The sequence below is a fragment of the Oncorhynchus mykiss genome, chromosome 25 (genome assembly GCF_057628025.1).
Source record: "Oncorhynchus mykiss isolate SJ-2025 chromosome 25, ASM5762802v1, whole genome shotgun sequence".
Taxonomy (NCBI): Eukaryota; Metazoa; Chordata; class Actinopteri; order Salmoniformes; family Salmonidae; genus Oncorhynchus; species Oncorhynchus mykiss.
In genome coordinates this window covers 79,334,382-79,358,156 of record NC_143046.1, presented here as the reverse complement: position 1 = coordinate 79,358,156, position 23,775 = coordinate 79,334,382, and positions in this window count along the sequence as shown.

The window sequence follows — 23,775 nt, the reverse complement described above, 5'->3', positions numbered from 1 at the left end:
ACTTCAGTGCATAACACATCAGCTGTCTGTGACCAGGCAAAAACCTTTCAAAGCCAAACCATCATAACCGCTAACAGCTACTCACCACCTTTTATGCACTGCAGTGCTAGCTAGCTGTAGCTTATGCTTTCAGGACTAGATTCATTCTTTGATCCATTTTAATTACTGAGCATGTCTATGGAAGGGGGTGAGAACCATGTTTTGAAGTCAATGTACCCAGAGGAGAATGGAAACTAGCTTTCCTCTGGCTACGCCATGGTTCTACCCTACAGAGTGTTGCTGAGGCTACTGTAGACCTTTACTGAAAACAGTGTTTTAATCAAATATTCGGTGACCTGAATATATTTAGTATAGCTTTATCTAAAAAGTATATCTTTTTTTATGTTTTACTATTTTTAATTTTTAGGAAATTCACTGAGGAAAATGGTCCTCCCCTTCATCCTCTGAGAAGCCTCCACTGGTGTACGCCTCAGCAGCCCACAGCACTCTAATACATACATACGGACGGGAACAGCGTATTAGTCTGTGAGGTAAGTCGATTGGAGAAACCCACTGATCCATGTACAAAAGTTGCTTTGATTAAATCCTAATATGCATATTTTGGATCCTCCTGAGTAGAATAGACAAATAGACGTGTCAATACTTCACATTGTGTTGGCTTCCACCAGATGGCCCTCTTTCATTCGTTCTCTCTGACTTTGTGAAAAATGCTGATTAATGCAAAGAGATCCTAGCCTTCTCCCAGTGTGTGTGTTTTTGTGTGTGTGTTTTTGTGTGTGTGTGTGTGTGTGTGTGTGTGCGTGCGTGTGAGTGCCCACCTCCCAGCAGCTCGCCCTTTGTTAATTGCTTCCATCCTCCGCTGAAATAAGAGGCTCTTGTTGAGCCCTGCACCACTATGTTCTCACTCTATTGGCAAGGTCTGGTGTGAGGAGCAGTAGTTTGGGGAGAGGGTTGAGAATAGGGGAATGGAAAGAGTGCAAGAGAGAGCGAGAGGGGGAGGGAGAGAGCGTGAAAGGGAGATAGAGAAGGAGAGAGGGAAAGAAAAAGAGAGAAAGAGTGAGAAAGAGAAAAGTTGAGATAGAAAAATCATTTTGAGTGGCTGTATGGCTCCTTCAGCCCACAAGGTAACCAAAGCCTTGTTTAGACACTGCTGCACAGGAAGCCTGTTTCTGAAGTCATTGTTGTTACAGGAACATAGGATTAGTTCCAAATGGCACCCTTTTCCCTATAAAGTGCACTACTTTTGACCAGATCACTATGGGGTGCACCAAATAGGGCATAGGGTGCACACCTAGAGAGCTGCTAGCTAGCTACCCATTGGACTGGACACAGATATCAGTTCAACATGTCGTTAGAGATTTACATTTGGTTGAGTTGTCAACCAACATGAATTCATGGTGAAATCAACAACAAATATCACCATGTATTGGATATAGGTTAAAAGTTTGGTAAAGAAAAATCAGAAATACCCTTAGGTAGATAGATGACTGTGCAAATCCAATCAGTTTTCCACGTTAATTCAACATCATCACATACTGTCGATTCTTTTGGCTTGAAATGACGTGGAATCAATGTTGATTCAACCATTTTTTGCCCAGTGGGTAGCTTCCTGCTGAGTCAGTCATGTTCAAGTTCATACAGCTAGAATTAACTTCCTCGTTAAACGGTTCCTTCAGAGTGAATGTTACCCTTGTTAAACGGTTCCTTCAGAGTGTATGTTACCTTAATTAAATGGTTCCTTCAGAGTGAATGTCACCCTTGTTAAACTGTTCCTTCAGAGTGAATGTTACCCTTGTTAAACGGTTCCTTCAGAGTGAATGTTACCCTAATTAACCGCTTCTTTGGAAATTCATTTTACACTCGTTAAATAGTTCTTTCAGAGTGAATGTTACCCACGGTAAACGGTTCCTTCAGAGTGAATGTTACCCTCGTTAAATGGTTCCTTCAGAGTGAATGTTACCCTCGTTACATGGTTCCTTCAGAGTGAATGTTACCCTCATTAAACAGTTCCCTCGGAGTGAATGTTACCCTCGTTAAACGGTTCCTTCAGAGTGAATGTTACCCTCGTTAAACGGTTCCTTCAGAGTGAATGTTACCCTCGTTACATGGTTCCTTCAGAGTGAATGTTACCCACGGTAAATGGTTCCATCAGAGTGAATGATACCCTCGTTAAACGGTTCCTTCAGAGTGAATGTTACCCTCGTTAAACGGTTCCTTCAGAGTGAATGTTACCCTCGTTAAACGGTTCCTTCAGAGTGAATGTTACCCTCGTTAAATGGTTCCTTCAGAGTGAGTGTTACCCACTGTAAATGGTTCCTTAACAGGCTCACTACACCGCTCGCATCGCGTGTGCAATTACTGCTCCAACACTGCTCGCGAGCGTCTGCGTTGCCAAGGGCTAAAATAGAAGTCAGTTCTATTTCTGATGCAGATCGCGCTGCAAGTCCTGCCTCTCCCATCTCCTCATTGGTTTATAGAAGCAGGTACCCACATGCCATCTCCTCATTAGTTATACATACGTGGGTTACTGAAAGACAAATGAGGTCGGTGGAGGTAATGGACCTAATTTATGAAAGTTGCCAATCGCAATACAAAGTCAAGAGAAGAAAAAGCCTATAAGGAGAGATGACTAGAAACCATTTGTTTTATGTGTGGATTAATTGTTGGAGTAGAGGACCTTGTGCATTTCAGGCAAAATAACAACTCAATGTTTATATCCCAGGACAAATTAGCTAACAACAGCAAGCTAGCTAGCTAAATTGCCTTAAAGGTTTAATGCTTTTCGACCTGTCCCCAAATTAATGGAATTGGTTCAGAGTTTGTTTTTACATTTTAACCTGCGTGTCGTGACCTCGTTTGGTGTGGGGGGACAAAATAAATGTATGCACGATGGCGCACGAGCGCAGCCGGTTTGGGTTCCGTGTCAGAGTGAATGTTACCCTTGTTAAACGGTTCCTTCAGAGTGAATGTTACCCTCGTTAAGCGGTTCTTTGGAAATGAATTTTACCCTCATTAAATGGTTCTTTCAGAGTGAATATTCATCTCGTTAAACATTTCCTTCAGAGTGAACATTCCTCTCGTTAAACGGTTCCTTCCTTAAAATGCCCCTCACATTTGGAACCTGCATGCACAGTTGGAAATTAAACCTTTGTAGTGTTGACGCGTCTTTCTCGCTGACTCCATTTGCAATTACAGTAGACTCATATTCCAGAGGAGGGGGTGGGGGGTATTAAGGACTCACACAGCTAAGGCAAGGAACTACAGAATTAAAACCCTGCCATACCAGGAAGACAGACAACGAGAATAAATAAAAATGTCCTTTCCCCTCAGGATTTGAAGCAAAGTTCAATCATTGTGTTAATTATGGTCCATTCCAGTGTTGATATCGCATCTGTCAGTTAGGATCCAATCAACCACCTCCCATGCAACGTGACTGTTGAGAGCTGATCAACATTGGATGTGTGTCTCCCTTTACTTTTTAAATGAGATCATTTGTTTTCTGAAATCAATCTGCATTACAAATGATTAGATGCTAGGATTATTGTAACAATTATACCATGCAGCTCAATTAGCATAATGCGTTTTCTTGCAGCTTATATCTCCCTGTTTTGTTATAATAGCAAACATATCCATGTTACTATATGTATTCAATCTTAATTCTCACTAGTTATGCAGCCATATATAGTATTCTGAATTATGGGGCTCCTTTCTGGGTGCCTTATTAAACTGGGATAATTACTCAGAAAGTAGCATTTAAATTGCTTGTACACCTGTTCTTATACCGCAGTTACAAAGGCAAGATTTTGTCATATCTTATCATTATTGCTCAAATGTTAGACGCTCATAGAACAAGACTAGTGTTAATTCGTTTCCACAATACTGCACACACACACACACACACACACACACACACACACACACACACACACACACACACACACATCTGTGTGCTGCTTCAGTGGTGATTTTCCCAGCGAGCTACAATGAGTGGTGACCATATGTCTCCCACTGGTCTGTGAGGGTTTGTGTGTCTCCCACTGAGCTTGGAGAGGAGGGGTGTTCAGCAGGTATTCAGATGCCCACTCTCTCCAGAGCTGCCTCCTGTCTCTCCCTGATCACACAAGGGGAAAACATCATTAGACAAAAAAGATTTGACCGTGAGCAAGGAGAAAAAAATACTGTGAGAACTAGCTCCCCATCCAACATCTGTGGCCCCGTGTAGCAGAGCCTCTAGAATATGCCTGGGGATTTCCTTTGAGTAGCTATATCAATCAATTAGTCTTGGCACAGACGTCTATTCCACATTGGTTCAATGTAATTTCATTGAAATTTTGTGGAAACAATGTTGATTCAACCAGTGTGTGCCCAGTGGGAAAGGGTGTCCCAAATGGCACCCTATTCCCTTTAAAATGCATGCCCTTTGGGTGCTGGTCAAACGGGGTGCACTCTAAAGACAATAGGTTTCCATTTGGGAAAGACAAATCATCAGGTGATTGGATAGACTGAGTGAGTGTCTAATTCCATTAAAATACTGTTCATCAACAGTGTAACCATGATTTCCCACACACTGTGGACTAATGTTTTAGGGGCCAACACCATAGCAATGACAGGTCCATATATTGGGAGTCTGGTGAGAAAGAGACCTTGTGAAAGGTGTAGCCTACCACCGAGGCAGTATACAGTGTCTTCAGAAAGTATTCAAACGTCTTGACTTCTTCCACATTTTGTTGTATTACAGCCTGCATTTAAAATGAAGTTAATTGAGATTTTGTGTCACTGGCCTACACACCATACTCCATCATGTCAAAGTGGAATATTTTTTATATTTTTTTTATGAAAAGCCATGAGCCTGTCTTGAGTCAATAAGTATTTAACTCCTTTGTTGTGGCGAGCCTAAGCAACTTCAAATCAAAATGCATTTGTCACACGCGTCGAATACAACAGGTGAAACACTTACTTACAAGTCCATTACCAACAATGCAGTTCAAGAAAGAGTTAAGAACATTTTTACCAAATAAGTTAAAAAAAATAATACAAAGTAACACAATAAAACGACAAGAACGAGGCTATACGCAGGGGATACTGGTACTGAGTCAATTTGCCGGTATACGGGTTAGTCAAGGTAATTTGTACATGTAGGTAGGGGTAAAGTGACTACGCATAGATAATAAACAGCGAGTAGCAGCAGTGTAAAATAGTAGATAGTCCGGGTGGCCATTTGATTAATTGTTCAGCAGACTTATGGCTTGAGGGTAGAAGCTGTTGAGGAGCCTTTTGGTCCTAGACTTGGCGCTCTGTTACCACTTGCCTCTGATACCGTCTAGGACAGGCCTGGGCAACTCCAGTCCTCGGGGGCCTGATTGGTGTCACACTTTTGCCCCAGCTTACACACCTGACTCCAATAATCAACTAATCATGATCTTCAGTTAAAAATGCAATTAGTTTAAATCAGGTGTGTTTGCTAGGGATGGGGGAAAAGTGTGACACCAATCAGATCCCCAAAGACTGGAATTGCCCAGGCATGTATATAGGTCCTAGATGACAGGAAGCTTGGCCCCAGTGATGTACGCACGGCCCTCTGTAGAGCCTTACGGTCAGATGCCGAGCAGTTGCCATACCAGGCAGTGATACTCTTGATGATGCGCTGTAGAACTTTTTAAGGATCTGGGGATCCATGCCAAATCTTTTCAGTCTCCTGAGAGGGAAAATATGTTGTCGTGCACTCTTCACGACTGTCTTGGTGTGTTTGGACCATGTTGGTTTGTTGGTGATGTGGACACCAAGGAACTTGAAACTCTCAGGAGTAAATATTTGCTTCACAAGTCACATGATAAGTTGCATGGACTCTGTGCGCAATAATAATGTTTAACATGATTTTTGAATGACTATCTCATCTGTGTACCCCAAACAAAAATCTGTAAGGTCCTTCAGTCGAGCAGTGAATTTCAAAGACATATTCAATCACAAAGACCAGGTTATCCAATGCCTCGCCTTAAAAGGGAACCTATAATAACAAAATCAAAAAGCTGACATTGAATATCCCTTTTAGCAGTTATTAATTACACTCTGTATTGTGTATCAACACACCCAGTCACTTCAAAGATGTTTTTTTATTTTTTATTTCACCTTTATTTAACCAGGCAGGTAAGTTCTCATTTACAACTGCGACCTGGCCAAGATAAAGCAAAGCAGTACGACAAAAACAACAACACAGAGTTACACGTGATGAACAAACGTACAGTCAATAACACAATAGAAACATCTGTATATAGTGTGTGCAAATGAAGTAAGGAGGTAATGCAATAAATAGGCCATAGTGGCGAATTAATTACAGTTTAGCAATTAACACTGGAGTGATAGATGTGCAGATGAGGATGTGCAAGTAGATATACTGGTGTGCAAAAGAGTAGAAAAAGAAAAAGAAATATGGGATGAGGTAGGTAGTTGGTTGGATGGGCTTTACAGTATGGCTGTGTACAGCTGCAGCGATCGGTGAGCTGCTCTGACAGCTGACACTTAAAGTTAGTGAGAGAGATATGTGTCTCCAGCTTCAGTGATTTTTGCAATTAATTCCAGTCATTGGCAGAAGAGAACTGGAAGGAAAGGCGGTCAAAAGAGGTGTTGGTTTTGGGAATGACCAGTGAAATATACCTGCTGGAGCACGTGCTACAGGTGGGTGTTGCTATGGTGACCAGTGAGCTGAGATAAGGCAGAGGTTTACCTAGCAAAGACTTATAGATGACCTGGAGCCAGTGTGTTTGATGACGAATATGTAGCGAGGATCAGCCAACGAGAGCATACAGGTCACAGGGGTGGGTAGTATATGGGGCTTTGGTGACAAAACGGATGGCACTGTGATAGACTGCATCAAATTTGCTGAGTAGAGTGTTGGAGCCTATTTTGTAAATGACATCACTGAAGTCAAGGATCGGTAGAATGGTCAGTTTTACAAGGGTATGTTTGGCAGCGTGATTGAAGGAGGCTTTGTTGCGAAATAGGAAGCCAATTCTAGATTTAATTTTGGATTGAAGATGCTTAATATGAGTCTGGAAGGAGAGCTTACAGTCTAGCCAGACACCTAGGTAGTATTTATAGTTGTCTACATATTCTAAGTCAGAACCGTCCAGACTAGTGATGCTAGTCGTGCGGGTGGGTGCAGGCAGCGATCGGTTGAAGAGCATGCATTTAGTTTTACTAGAATTTAAGAGCAGTTGGAGGCCATGGAAGGAGTGTTGTATGGCATTGAAGCTCATTTGGAGGTTTGTTAATGTCCAAAGAAGGGCCAGATGTATACAGAATGGTGTCATCTGTGTAGATTTGGATCAAAGAATCACCCGCAGCAAGAGTGACATCATTGATATATACAGAGAAAATAGTCTGCCCAAGGAATGAACCCTGTGGCACACCCATAGAGACTGCCAGAGGACCGGACAACAGGCCCTCCGATTTGACACACTGAACTCATTCTGAGAAGTAGTTGGTGAACCAGGCGAGGCAGTCATTAGAGAAACCAAGGCTGTTGAGTCTGCCAATAAGAATACAGTGATTGACATACGTCCTCCCTAACTCAGTTGCCTGAGAGGAAGGAAACCGCTTAGGGATTTCACCAAGAGGCCAATGGTGAATGTAAAACAGCTACAGAGTATAATGGCTGCGATAGGAAAAAAAAAATGGGGATGGATCAACAACGTTGTAGTTACTCCACAACACTAACCTAATTAACAGAGTGAAAAGAAGGAAGCCTGTACAAAAAAATATACTCCAAAACATGCATCCTATTCACAACAAGGCACTAAAGTAACACTATAAAAAATGTAGCAATGCAATTCACTTTTTGTCCTGAATACAAAGTGTTATGTTTGGGGGAAATTACTGACTACCACTCTTCATATTTTCAAGCATTGTGTTGGCTGCATCATGTTATGGGCATGCTTGTAATCATTAAGTACTGGGGAGTTTTTCCAGTATAAAATATGTATGGAATGGAGCTAAGCACATTCAAAATTCTAGAAGAAAACTGGTTCCATCTGCTTTCCACCAGACAGTGGGAGACGAAATCACCTTTCAGCAGGACAATAACGTTAAACACAAGGCCAAATATAAACACTGGTGTTGCTTACCAAGATGACATTGAATGTTCTGGAATGGCCTAGTTACAGTTTTGACTTAAATCGGCTTGAAATTCTATGGTAAGACTTGAAAATGACTGCCTAGCAATGATCAACTGCCAACGGTCAGATACAGAGCAGTTGCCATACCAGGCAGTTATGCAACCAGTGTGAATGCTCTCGATGGTGCAGCTGTAGAACCTTTTGAGGATCTGAGGACCCATGTCAAATCTTTTCAGTCTCCTGAGGGGGAATAGGTTTTGTCGTGCCCTCTTCATGACTGTCTTTGTGTAATTGGACCATGTTAGTTTGTTGGTGATGTGGACAACAAGGAAAGTGAAGCTCTCAACCTGCTCCAATGCAGACACGTCGATGAGAATCATCTCCTTTGTCTTGATCACTTTGAGGGAGAGGTTGTTGTCCTGGCACCAAACGGCCAGGTCTCTGACCTCCTCCCTATAGGCTGTCTCATTGTTGTCGGTGATCAGGCCTACCACTGTTGTGCCATCGGCAAATGTAATGATGGTGTTGGAGTCGTGCCTGGCCATGCAGTCATGAGTGAACAGGGAGTACAGGAGGGGACTGGGATTGCACCCCTGAGGGGCCCCTGTGTTGAGGATCAGCGTGGTGAATGTGTTGTTACCTACCCTTACCACCTGGAGGCAGCCCGTGAGGAAGTCCAGGATCCAGTTGCAGAGGGAGGTGCTAAGCTTATTGGTGAGCTTTGAGGGCTCTTTAGTGTTGAACACTGAGCTGTAGTCAATGAATAGCATTGTCACATAGGTGTTCCTTTTGTCCAGGTGGGAAAGAGCAGTGTGGAGTGGAATGGAGATTACATAATCTGTGGATCTGTTGGGGCGGTATGCATTTCGGAGTGGGTCTAGGGTTTCTGGGATGATGGTGTTAGTGTGAGCCATGACCAGCCTTTCAAGGCTCTTCATGGCTATAGACGTGAGTGCTACGGGTCGGTAGCCGATTAGGCAGATTACCTTAGTGTTCTTGGGCACAGGGACTATGGTGGTCTGCTAAAACATGTTGGTATTACAGACTCGGTCAGGGAGAGGTAAAAAATTTCAGTGAAGACTCTTGCCAGTTGGTCAGCGCATGCTCGCAGTACACGTCCTGGTAACCATCTGGCCCTGCGGCCTTGTGAATTTTGACCTGTTTAAAGGTCTAACTCACACCGGCTGCGGAGAGCGTGATCACACTGTCTTCCGGAACAGCTGGTGCTCTCATGGATGTTTCAGTGTCACTTGCCTCGAAGCGAGCATAGAAGTAGTTTAGTAAGGGAATACCCCCCTGATTTGGACAAAAACAAATGGCGGAATATTGGCATTGGACAAACCATATACACGATGGCCAATACCACCCAATTTGGCGTTGATTCATGCAAAGTATATTGCAAATGCCATATGGCAATTGCCAATTGTAACACTTCAAAATTCCAATAGGGGGCGTGTGCGTTCCACCGGGGCTTTTCATATTGCAAATGGCACCCAAGTCAACATCCAAAAGCAACATTTTGAAAAAAGAATAAAAATAAAAAAAAACTTAAAACCCCTTAAAAAAGTGCTTTCTGGACCTTTTTTCGAAATTCTTTCGAGTTTTTTTGTCAATTACACATGTGTAAGAACTGTATGAGTATACTTTTGTCATCATATATATATTTTTTTTAAGTACATGCGCATAAGGCATATGTTTTGTCCATTTGCAATATGATTTCATAGGAAGTCAAAAGTCAAAAGTCAAAAATGTCAAAATTTGGTAAAAAACTTCACACATCCTTAAAAAAGTGCTTTCTGGACCGTTTTTCAAAATTCTTTCGATTTTTGTGTCAATTACACATGTATAAGAACTTTATCAACATACATTAGTCATACTTTATTATCATATATATATATTTTTTTTTTTTTTTACTTGTGCATAAGGCATATGTTTTCTCCATTTGGAATATGATTTCATAGGAAGTCAAAAGTCAAAAGTCAAAAATGTCAAAATTTGGTAAAAAACTTCACACATCCTTAAAAAGTGCTTTCTGGACCGTTTTTCAAAATTCTTTCGATTTTTGTGTCAATAACACATGTATAAGAACTTTATCAACATACTTTAGTCATACTTTATTATCAGATTTTTTTTACTTGTGCATAAGGCATATGTTTTCTCCATTTGCAATATGATGTCATAGGAAGTCAAAAGTCAAAGTCAAAAGTAACGATTTTCCTCCGTGCAACTGATGATCTAAAATGTGCAACAAATTTTTTTTGATTTTTTTTGTTTATGTTTCCTTACTTTTTCAAAGTCACTGTGCATTTGCAATATGTTTTAATGGGCAGGTACCATCACGAATTTGTCATGCTCAAAATTCAAACTTTACTTTGCTCGAACTATACCTTTGTCAACTTGTATTATCATATTTCTTTTTGTTTTACTTGTGCATAAGGCATATGTTTTCTCCATTTGCAATATGATGTCATAGGAAGTCAAAAGTCAAAGTCAAAAGTAAATATTTTCCTCCGTGCACCTGGTGATCTGAAATGTGCACCTGGTGACCTGAAATGTGCACCTGGTGATCTAAAATATGCAACTGGTAACCCCCCAAAAAAAATTTGGGATGTTTTTTTGTTTATGTTTCCTTACTTTTTCAAAGTCACTGTGCATTTGCAATATGTTTTAATGGGCAGGTACCATCACGAATTTGTCATGCTCAAAATTCAAACTTTACTTTGCTCAAACTATACCTTTGTCATCTTGTGATCTAAAATATGCAACTGGTTACCCAAAAAAATTGTTGATGTTTTTTTGTTTATGTTTCCTTACTTTTTCAAAGTCACTGTGCATTTGCAATATGTTTCAATGGGCAGGTACCATCACGAATTTGTCATGCTCAAAATTTTTTAGATTTTTTTTTTTTTGTTTCCTTACTTTTTCAAAGTCACTGTGCATTTGCAATATGTTTTAATGGGCAGGTACCATCACGAATTTGTCATGCTCAAAATTCAAGCTTTACTTTGCTCAAACTATACCTTTGTCATCTTGTGATCTAAAATATGCAACTGGTTACCCAAAAAATTTGTTGATGTTTTTTTGTTTATGTTTCCTTACTTTTTCAAAGTCACTGTGCATTTGCAATATGTTTCAATGGGCAGGTACCATCACGAATTTGTCATGCTCAAAATTTTTTAGATGTATTTTTTTTTGTTTCCTTACTTTTTCAAAGTCACTGTGCATTTGCAATATGTTTTAATGGGCAGGTACCATCACGAATTTGTCATGCTCAAAATTCAAGCTTTACTTTGCTCAAACTATACCTTTGTCATCTTGTGATCTAAAATATGCAACTGGTTACCCAAAAAATTTGTTGATGTTTTTTTGTTTATGTTTCCTTACTTTTTCAAAGTCACTGTGCATTTGCAATATGTTTCAATGGGCAGGTACCATCACGAATTTGTCATGCTCAAAATTTTTTAGATGTATTTTTTTTTGTTTCCTTACTTTTTCAAAGTCACTGTGCATTTGCAATGTGTTTTAATGGGCAGGTACCATCACGAATTTGTCATGCTATAAAAATCCTGCAGGAATGTGAAATTGACTGGCCCAATGAACTCGGGATGGCTTTGCAGTGATTCTGGGTCATCTCAATCGCTCGTTTGGGTTGATTTCAGAATGTCGCTTTTGGTGATGTTTTTTCACTATAGAATCATATTGCAAATGTACAAGAGTCAAGTGGACGAGTCCATCAGTCAATTAGATATCATTCTGACCACCAAACTGATACAAACTGACACCAAACCCACTTTTTCCAACTCGTTTAGTAGCCAACTATTACATACTTCAGAGCTGGCCCAAAATTCACAATGCCTTCGGTTCAAACCATACAAAAACCATAAAACACGTAGTTACGTTCTAGCTGCGGGTCCATTTCTTATGTTATGTGTTGGCCTAGCTGAGGCGACCCCGAATCCCAAGTTTCGGCTCGATAGGTCATTTGGTGTCCGAGAAAAACCCTAATTGGTGCTGAAAATCCACTATTTTCCATGATTTGCTACGGGGTCCTTGAATGAGCTATCGGACAGAAACGTTGGGGTCTGTCTATATGGGCCGAGACGTTCGCAATGCACCTAGTCTTGCGACTCTGGGACATTTCTAAATGTCGTCATTTTCGTGATGCAAAAATGAATTGAAGTTATTGCAAATGTACGAGGCTGTTTCTCGGTCCGAGAACCTTCTAGAGCCACGTAACTCACCACGCACCATCGACGGGAGGTCTAGAACAGGTTTCTAAAGTTTCGGAACTCTAGGTCCGACGGTTCTTTTTTAGCTCCAACAAAGCTAACTATTGCAGCCACTGTCTGTCTCTACGCACCCCAATACGTCCCTCCTTCCAAGTTGTGTTTTAGTGTGATTTTTTTTTCCTTTGAATTTTTTGGGGAAAAATGACTGATTTACAGTTCATGGGGGTTGCCTAATCACACATGAAGTTTTGGAAAGATCAGACTTTTTTAACCCTTCGAAACAGCCCCTGAGACACCAATTATGGCACTTCCGGTTGGCACAGGAAGCTATAAATCAACACATATCCTCATTGGGGTATGCTGTTACAGAATCCTGAGTTTTAAGTCCTTACGTTAAGAATTGACTGATCTACACAGGGTTGAATGCACTATGTCTATCAAACTGCATGCAATGTATGGGTAAACACTTTTAGGGGCATTTTAACCACTTCCGGTTGGTCCAGGAAGCTTAGAATCGACACAGGTAGACCTCATAGTGGCCTGATGGACTGGTACTGAAGACAGGTTCATACGGCATTCATAACCCACATAGGCCTCAGGTTGAAATTAGGGGTGCAGGCAATGTATTCCTATGGGGAGAGATGACACTGTAATCTGTGAGATCAAAAAACACTGTTTTACTGTTAAGGGTTAATGCCACACGGTCAAGGTTAGGCTTGTTCAGATCGGAAGGACCTTAGGAACATTCATGTGGTGTAATTTTTCTTCTCACTCTAACGGTTCTCTCACTGTCACCCAAAAGCAAATGACATTGTGGTGCAGGCTTCATTTTGGGCCTACTATTCTAATGGTCGCTGCGCCTAGACCGAGCGAGCTACGGTCAAGCGGGATATCTCGTTGAACTCGGTACGGCCTAGGGATTATGGTAATGCCATTTCCTGCTCTCTGTGTCTTTAAGCACCGCACTTTATCACTCCATCCTTCATGTGTGTGTGTGAGGGAGCTTTTCTTTGACATCTGTTGGGATTAATGACTGATTTACAGTTCAGAAGGGTTACCTAGTCACACATATGAAGTTTTGGAATGATGTGACTTCTTTAACCCTTCGAAACAGAGAGTGTGACCCAATTAAAGGCACTTCCGGTTGGCACAGGAAGCTATAAGTAAACACATGTCTTGATTTACATAGCCACTTACAGAATCCCGAGTTTTAAGTCTTTACGTTAAGAATTGACTGATCTACACAGGGTTGAATGCACTATGTCTATCAAACTGCAGGCAGTGTATGGGTAAACACTTTTAGGGGCATTTTAACCACTTCCGGTTGCTCCAGGAAGCTTAGATTCGACACAGGTAGACCTCATAGTGGCCTGATGGACTGGTACCGAAGACAGGTTCATACGGCATTCATAACCCATATAGGCTTCAGGTTGAATTTTGTGGTGCAGGCTATGTATTCCTATGGGGAGAGATGTCACTGTAATCTGTGAGATCAAAAAACCCTGTTTTACTGTGAAGGGTTAATGCCACACGGTCAAGGTTAGGCTTGTTCAGATCGGGAGGACCTTAGGAACATTCATGTGGTGGAATTGTGCTTCTCACCCTAACGGTTCTCTCACTGCCACCCAAAATCAAATGACATTGTGGTGCAGGCTTCATTTTGGGCCTTCTTTTTTTCAAGTTTGCTGCACTCAGAACGAGCTACGGTCAAGCGGGGCGTCTCCTTGAACTCGGCACAGTCTGGAGACTATGGTGATGCCATTTTTTGTGTTGATTTCAGAATGCCATTTTGGTGATGGTCCCTCTCCGTTTAAACATATTGCAAATGTACAAAAGTCAACTAGCAAGTCAGTGTCCATCAGTCAATTAGATGTCATTATGACACCAAACGGATATCAATTGACACCAAACCCACTTTTTCCTACTCATTTAGTAGCCAACTATCACATATGTCAGAGCAGGCCCATAATTCACAGCGCCTTCAGTTGAAAACATAATAAAAAGGTAAAACACATAGTTACGTTCTAGCTGCGGGTCCAGTTCGGACATTATGCGAAGGCCTATGTGAGGCGACCCCGAATCCCGAGTTTCGGCTCGATAGGTCATTTGGTGTCCGAGAAAAACCCTAATTGGTGCTGAAAATCCACTTATTTCCATGCCTTGCTACGGGGTCCTTGAACGAGCTATCGGACAGAAACGTCGGGGTCCGTCTCTATGGGCCGAGCCGGTTTCAACGCACCTAGCCTTGCGTCTCTGAGACTTTTCTAAACGTCGTCATTTTCGTGATGCAAAAATGAATTGAAGTTATTGCAAATGTACGAGGCTGTTTCTCGGTCCGAGAACCGTCTAGAGCCACGTAACTCACCACGCACCATCGACGGGAGGTCTAGAACAGGTTTCTGAAGTTTCGGAACTCTAGGTCCGACCGTTCTCTTTTAGCTCCAACAAAGCTAACTATTGCAGCCACTGTCTGTCTCTACGCACCCCAATACGTCCCTCCATCCAAGTTGTGTTTTAGTGTGATTTTTTTTTCCTTTGATTTTTTTTGGGAAAAATGACTGATTTACAGTTCATGGGGGTTTCCTAATCACATATATGAAGTTTTGGACAGATCAGACTTTTTTAACCCTTCGAAACAGCCCCTGAGACACCAATTATGGCACTTCCGGTTGGCACAGGAAGCTATAAATCAACACATGTCTTGATTGACATGGCCACTTACAGAATCCCGGGTTTTAAGTCTTTACGTTAAGAATTGACTGATCTACACAGGGTTGAATGCACTATGTCTATCAAACTGCAGGCAGTGTATGGGTAAACACTTTTAGGGTGATTTTAACCACTTCCGGTTGGTCCAGGAAGCTTAGAATCAACACAGGTAGACCTCATAGTGGCCTGATGGACTGGTACCGAAGACAGGTTCATACGGCATTCATAACCCACATAGGCCTCAGGTTGAGTTTTGTGGTGCAGGCTATGTATTCCTATGGGGAGAGATGACACTGTAATCTGTGAGATCAAAAAACACTGTTTTACTGTTAAGGGTTAATGCCACACGGTCAAGGTTAGGCTTGTTCAGATCGGGAGGACCTTAGGAACATTCCTATGGTGGAATTTTTCTTCTCACCCTAACGGTTCTCTCACTGTCACCCAAAAGCAAATGACATTGTGGTGCAGGCTTCATTTTGGGCCTACTATTCTAATGGTTGCTGCGCCTAGACCGAGCGAGCTACGGTCAAGCGGGATAGCTCGTTGAACTCAGCACAGTCTGGAGACTATGGTGATGCCATTTTTTGTGTTGATTTCAGAATGCCATTTTGGTGATGGTCCCTCTCCGTTTAAACATATTGCAAATGTACAAAAGTCAACTAGCAAGTCAGTGTCCATCAGTCAATTAGATGTCATTATGACACCAAACCCACTTTTTCCTACTCATTTAGATGCCAACTATCATATATGTCAGAGCAGTCCCATTATTCACAGCGCCTCTAGTTTAAAACATAATAAAAAGGTAAAACACATAGTTACGTTCTAGCTGCGGGTCCAGTTCGGACATTATGTGAAGTCCTATGTGAGGCGACCCCGAATCCCGAGTTTCGGCTCGATAGGTCATTTGGTGTCCGAGAAAAACCCTAATTGGTGCTGAAAATCCACTTATTTCCATGACTTGCTACGGGGTCCTTGAACGAGCTATCGGACAGAAACGTCGGGGTCCGTCTCTATGGGCCGAGCCGGTTTCAAAGCACCTAGCCTTGCGTCTCTGAGACTTTTCTAAACGTCGTCATTTTCGTGATGCAAAAATGAATTGAAGTTATTGCAAATGTACGAGGCTGTTTCTCGGTCCGAGAACCGTCTAGAGCCACGTAACTCACCACGCACCATCGACCGGAGGTCTAGAACAGGTTTCTAAAGTTTCGGAACTCTAGGTCCGACCGTTCTTTTTTAGCTCCAACAAAGCTAACTATTGCAGCCACTGTCTGTCTCTACGCACCCCAATACGTCCCTCCATCCAAGTTGCGTTTTAGTGCAATTTTTTTTTCCTTAGATTTTTTTTGGGAAAAATGACTGATTTACAGTTCATGGGGGTTTCCTAATCACATATATTAAGTTTTGGACAGATCTGACTTTTTTAACCCTTCGAAACAGCCCCTGAGACACCAATTATGGCACTTCCGGTTGGCACAGGAAGCTATAAGTCACCACATATCCTCATTGGGGTATGCTTTTACAGAATCCTGAGTTTTAAGTCTTTACATTAAGAATTGACTGATTTACACAGGCCTGAATGCACTATGTCTGTCAAACTGCAGGCAGTGTATGGGTAAACACTTTTAGGGGCATTTTAACCACTTCCGGTTGGTCCAGGAAGCTTAGATTCGACACAGGTAGACCTCATAGTGGCCTGATGGACTGGTACCGAAGACAGGTTCATACGGCATTCATAACCCATATAGGCTTCAGGTTGAATTTTGTGGTGCAGGCTATGTATTCCTATGGGGAGAGATGTCACTGTAATCTGTGAGATCAAAAAACCCTGTTTTACTGTGAAGGGTTAATGCCACACGGTCAAGGTTAGGCTTGTTCAGATCGGGAGGACCTTAGGAACATTCATGTGGTGTAATTTTTCTTCTCACCCTAACGGTTCTCTCACTGTCACTCAAAAGCAAATGACATTGTGGGGCAGGCTTCATTTTGGGCCTACTATTCTAATGGTCGGTTATTGTGTTATTTCAGAAAATCATAGAAAATCAAAGAAATGTCGCAGAGCTCCGCAGCACACTTTAAAAAGATTCGTATGAACACCCTGCAACTGGATCTGTAACCTTTGAAAAAAAAAACGCCTATTTGTGACCATCACCAATTTGTCATTGTTCCGTTTCTCTTAAATGACGATAGATAAATGGCTGGTTCTTTTTTTATTGACACCGGAGGCTCCTTGGCTTTGACCTGAAGTGGAAAAATAATTTCTCTACTTCCATTTTAAGCCTTTAATCCCAGAAAAATGGCCGTAATTCAAAAACCGTCGAGGCCTAGACGCCATCCCGTTCGGGGCCAACTGCCCGTTACGCCAAACCTACGCTCACCAAGTTTCGGCTTCAAAATATTTTCAGTTTTTGAGATAATGATTCGTGATGTTTTGCCAAATTGCAATATGATTCCGTATGCCATCTGGTGGGAATGTCCGGGACGGCGGAAAAACGGTCCGAAACTTGTTTTTTGTTTTTAAACGGAAACCGAACGTCCGACAAAGTTCATTCGATGACTTCCCGGTAGGTCCGGCCCTACCGCACGGCCCGACGCCGACCGCGAATTTTACAAACGATTTTGGACGTCTGGTAAGGGACCGTACATTTGCAATATGGACTTTCTCACTGATCATACACGAAATGCCGAAATGTTCCCTTAATGTATGCTAGTCTTTTAGACTCGTGTCACTGGGCAGCTCTCGACTGTGCTCCACCTTGTAGTCTGTAATGGTTTGCAAGCACTGCCACATTCGACGAGCGTCAGAGCCGGTGTAGTACGATTTGATCTTAGTCCTGTATCGATGCTTTGCCTGTTTCATGGTTCTTCAGAGGGTGTAGTGGGATTTCTTATAAGCTTCCATGTTAGAGTCCCGCTCCTTGAAAGCGGCAGCTCTAGCCTTTAGCTCAGTGCGGATGATGCCTGTAATCCATGGCTTCTGGTTGGGCTATGTACGTACGGTCTCTGTGGGGACGACGTCATCGATGCACTTATTGATGAAGCCAATGACTGATGTGGTGTGCTCCTCAATGCCATTAGAGGAATCCCGGAACATATTCCAGTCTGTGCTAACAAACAGTCCTCTAGCTTAGCATCTGTTTCATTTGACCACTTTTTTATTGGTCTAGTCACTGGTGCTTACTGCTTTAATTTCTGCTTGTAAGCAGGAATCAGGAGGATATAATTAAGGTCAGATTTGCCAAATGGAGGTATAGGCAGAGCTTTGTATGCATCCCTGTGTGTGGACTGTTGGTGGTCCAGAGTTCTTTTTCCTTTGGTTGCACGTTTAACTGCGGATAGAAATTTGGTAAAACAGATTTACTAGGATTAGATTTACTGGTTGAGCTATTTCTTGTTTGCTTATGACGGAGTACAGCTCATTGTCTTACCAGACGCCCCTGTTCTATCTTGCCGGTACATCGTTTAACCAGCCAGCTGTATGTTGATATAGTCGTCGTTCGGCCACGACTCTGTGAAGCATAAGATGTTACAATTTTAAATGTCCCGTTGGTCGTTTAATCTTACGCATAACTGGTTGACTTTATTGTCCAAAGATGGCATGTTTGCTAGCAGAATGGAGGAAAGTGGGGGTTTATTCGATCACCTGTGAATTCTCAGAAGGCAGCCGGACCTTCGGCCCCTCTTTCTCTGCCTCCTCTTCATGCAGATCACGGGATCGGGGCCTATTCGCGAGGAAGCAGTGTATCCTTTGCGTCATGCTTGTCAGGGTTGTGGAAGGAAAAAGAGGATCCTGATAGTCTGTGGTGAGTAATCGCTTTTTGCCAGTCCTGTTTGGTCCAGCGACAGTGGGTTTGTGCCCATAGGTGACGTTGTTGCAGGTGATGTCTGGTGAAGACCTGCCTTACAACAGGCCTACAAGCCTTCAGTCCAGCCTCTCTCAGCCTATTGCGGACAGTCTGAGCACTGATGGAGGGATTGTGCGTTCCTGGTGTAACTCGGGCAGTTGTTGTTGTCCTGTACCTGTCCCGCAGGTGTGATGTTCGGATGTACTGATTTTGAGCAGGTGTTGTTACACGTGATCTGCCACTGCGAGGACGATCGGCTGTTTATTTTTTGCCCTGGCCACATCTGCAGTCCTCATGCCTAAGGCACATTCACACAGGTGATCAGGGACCCTGGACGTATTTCTCTTGGTGTTTCTCAGAGTCAGTAGAAAGGCCTCTTTTAGTGTCCTAAGTTTTCATAATTGTGACCTTAATTGCCTACCGTCTGTAAGCTGTTAGTGTCTTAACGACCGTTCCACATGTGCATGTTCATTAATTGTTTACGGTTCATTGAACAAGCATGGGAAACTGTGTTTAAACCATTTCCAATGAAGATCTGTGAAGTTATTAGGATTTTATGAATTATCTTTGAAAGACAGGGTTCTGAAAAAGAGAAGTTTTTTTGTTGTTGTTGCTGAGTTTATGTATTTGTGCCACTTCAATTAGTGGCACAACGTATGAATTGGCACTGATGAAATGGCATGTTAGTACAATTTCATAATTCTCAGTCTGGGTCTGGTCTGAACTGCGTGGGTTGGTGTGTGTGTGTATGTGTGTGTGTGAACCTACATATCTAGCAGAACTGTTTCTGCATTACCAGCCCTGCAACCCCAGCATTATCTATGGCTCCCTTCAGAACCCAGGGGGCTCATTAGGAATGTCCATTGTTCATTTGGATCAGATCTTTACTGGAATATTTTTTGTTATTGTGATCAGTGAATGTGTTATGTCCCCCGATTTCAGCAGCAATCCTTGTTTGGCCTATGGCCTATTGCCTCTCTCTCTCTCTCTCTCTCTCTCTCTCTCTCTCTCTCTCTCTCTCTCTCAATAATTTTCAAACTATTTGACAATATTCTGTATCTTTCAGTGCCCAGTCTCTGTTGATCCAAGGTGAGGATAACTCCCTGATTTCCGGGCATCCCTGGCCAGAGGCATAGATGGTATGTAAAGCTTTTACGACCAGTCCCCTTCGTAATATATGACGGCATCTGCGGAATGACACAAATGATTACACATGGCTTATGCACTGATTAAATAACTTATTACGTGTGTGGGTGAGCCAGTGCTGTATATCCCTGCAACATGGCATCAATTGCATTCGGCGGCTGTCCAAGACAATAATGCTGAATAGTGCCACTGTGTATATAAAACATTAAGAACTCTTGATCTTTCCATGACATAGAATAACATGGTGAATCCAGGTGAAAGCTATGATCCCTTATTGATGTCACTTGTTAAATTCACTTCAATCTGTGTAGATGAAGGGGAGGAGATAGGTTAAAGTGGGATTTTTAAGCCTTGAGACAATTAAGACATGGATTGTGTGTGTGTGTGCCATTCAGAGGGTGAATTGACAAGATAAAATATTGAAGTGATTTGAACGGGGTATGGAAGTACAGTGCCTTGCAAAAGTATTCACCCCCTTGGCATTTTTCCTATTTTGTTGCATTACAACCCCAGTGGCTAGATGTGTCAAACTTATAGAGACATACCCCAAGAGACTTGAAGCTGTAATTGCTGCAAAAGGTGGCTCTACAAAGTATTGACTTTGAGGGGGTAAATAGTTATGCATGCTCAAGTTTTCTGTTTTTTTGTCTTATTTCTTGTTTGTTTCACAATAAAAAAATATTTTCCATCTTCAAAGTGGTAGTCATGTTGTGTAAATCAAATTATACCAACCCCCCAAAAATCTATTTGATTTCCAGGATGTAAGGCAACAAAATAGGAAAAATGCCAAGGGGGTTGAAATCTTTCGCAAGCCACTGTAGGTGACAGGTGCACCGGTTTGTGTCAGGAACTGCAACGCTGATGGGTTTTTCACCAGCAACAGTTTCCCTTGTCTATCAAGAATGGTCCACCACCCAAAGGACATCCAGCCAACTCAACACAAATGTGGGAAGGATTGGAATCAACATGGGCCAGCATCCCTTTGGAATGCTTTCAACACCTTGTGGAGTCATGCTCCGATGAATTGAGGCTGTTCTGAGGGACTGGGGGTGGGGGGCTGGAACTCAATATTAGGAAGGCGTTCCTTGTGTTTGCTATACTCAGTGTATCTGTACCATTATAGCGTCTGTGACAGCAAGGGCAGTGCCATTGAGGCTACAACCCATAGGAATCCCCACCCGGCGGACTACTTTGACTACTTTAAACTGGAGGAAGCATGGCGCTGCCCATGCTAAGAGTGCCTTTTGGCTACTAGTGGCCTCTATCATTCTCTACGAACATTTCCAATATGCCATCTTAGGTAGTGAGCAGTCGGGCAGAGAGAACAGGCCTTTGGCACTGTGATGATGCCAATACATTTCAGTCAAATATATTGCATAGCTTATCAAATAGTTATTAATCATACTTTGGCAAGATGGCTTTTTCTTTTACTTTGAGGCTAGAGGAGCTTTTATGTTTTGTGGTGTTAGAAAGGTTTTTAAATTTGGCAATACACTCAGGGAATGGAGATCTTAAAAATCACACTGTAAAAACGTTCAATAGATTTTTCATCTCTGTTGCCTGTGTCTGTTACTCATTGTGTTTTAGTGGATGTGACCTGATGCACTACATCATGAAGATAAACTATTGATACGACAAGGACAACATATTTTGTTTGCCTACATCATCTAAAGAAAAATATGTATAGTTATTAACTCTCTGGGCAACAGAGACAAAGAGGGGAATGAAAACCCCCCAAAACAACAAAGAGTAGCTCTCACAGAAGACAGTGCCATAGACAGGCAGCTTTCTGTCGAAGCAGATTTATATTCACAGCATTGATATTGAGGAGCGTGCCGTGCCGCATTGTTCTTCTCTTCTAAAAACTTTTCTTCAGAGCGCCTTCCCTTCAATCCCTGCCTCTCGTGTCATTATCAGCATCAGTGCAGGCTCTGACAATTTGTAAATTCATTTCAACATTCCTAGCATGTACACGCCAACAGAGAGCAGGGAGACAAAGAGGAACAAGTAATGAAGCACCAGGTGCAGCCGTTTGATTGGGCTGGAGTTCAGCTCCTACATCGGGCCAATTGCTGCTGTGGCCCAACGTTGAGAATTCCCTCCAACAAATCTCCTTCCCCGTCACTTGGAGATCCACTTGTAGGTCTACCGGCATGGAAAAATAGAAAGGAAAGAAAGAAGCCATTTCTGAAGACAAGGAGGCACTTCTGGGACTTGTCATTGGATCAAAACAAGGACGACCGTGTGAGACTCCCAGGCCGAAAAGTTTAGAATTCATGTTTGAGAAATGAGAGAATGGAATGGGAGAGGTCTGTGTGAAGAATGGGAGAAATTGAAAGGAAGACATATGTTTTCTCCAGTCCACTAAGGTTTCACACAATAGGTCCATCTGTGGTATCTTTATTCCACTGCGCTTTCTTCCTTGTTCCCTCTGAAATGCAACAAATATCTTAATCTGTTCCTGGTTCATGTAGAGACCTCTCTGGTAACTCCTGCTTTTCTGTTCATAGGCCCAACACTTCTGTACCTCTAAAAAGCAGAAGAATCTGTCAGTTCTCTGATAGTAATGGTAGTTCATTTGGAAGAAGATCTCTGTACATTTTCAGGGGAATGCTAGAGTACATGATGTGGTGTATTTCCAGTCTGATGACAGCAGAGAACATCAGTGAATGCAAAGCTGTTCTGCTACTTTATAATGACATGTGGATGCTTGCTTCCCCACTGAAAAGGAGAGATATTTCCCATGACCCCCTTAGCCACATATATCTGAACGTCTAATGTTGCGGCACAGTAATCAAAGAGGAAGTTCAAAGAAAGGACATCACTTATTTGCACAAAAAAGACACATTTGATCTTGCCTAGTATAGGAAACCATTTGGTTTGGACCAGGGTGAAAATAGATAATTATTTACATAAAACAGAGTTGACGGATGTCAAAACATACAGTACATTGGATTGTGTTTATTTTTGTAGTGGGATGCGAAACAAAGTGCTCTTCTAGGACTCTTCACACCAACAATCAAAGGTGTACAATTCTTCAGATAGACAGAAAAGATAAAGTCTCACATTGGTATCTCTTTACAGTGTCCCAAAAGATATGATGTGATGAATGTGGGCAGAAATGTTTTGCCATATTCCCCTATATTGGCCCTGGTCAAAAGTACTGCACTATATATTGGAATGGGGTCCGAATTGGGACACTCTATAGACATGTATGTTCATCTAACAAATGGATCATGAATCAAGTCTTTTATTGACAATTCCTCTACATCAGGTGACAATACATATTTTATACCCGCACATCATATAACTGGATGGCTATTCAGGATAAACTCAGTTGATCTCTCGCTCTGTATATTTGTCTGCTCATCCCTCTGAAGATACTGATAACAGTGTGATAAAATGGCTTGTCTGGCTGTGACAGGATGAAGGCTGGAAGAGGGAGGACTGGGAGAGGCAGGGCTGGGAGACGGAGGGCTGGGAGAGGCAGGGCTGGAAAAGGCAGGGCTGGAACATGGAGGGCTGGGAGATGGAGGGCTGGGAGAGGAATGGGCTCGAAGAGGGAGGGCTGGAAGAGGGAGGGCTGGGAGAAGGAGGGCTGGGAGATGGAGGGCTGGGAGAAGGAGGGCTGGGAGAGGGAGTGCTGGAAGAGGGAGGGCTGGGAGAAGGAGGGCTGGGAGAGGGAGGGCTGGAAGAGGGAGGGCTGAGAGAGGGAGAGCTTGAAGAGGGAGAGCTGGG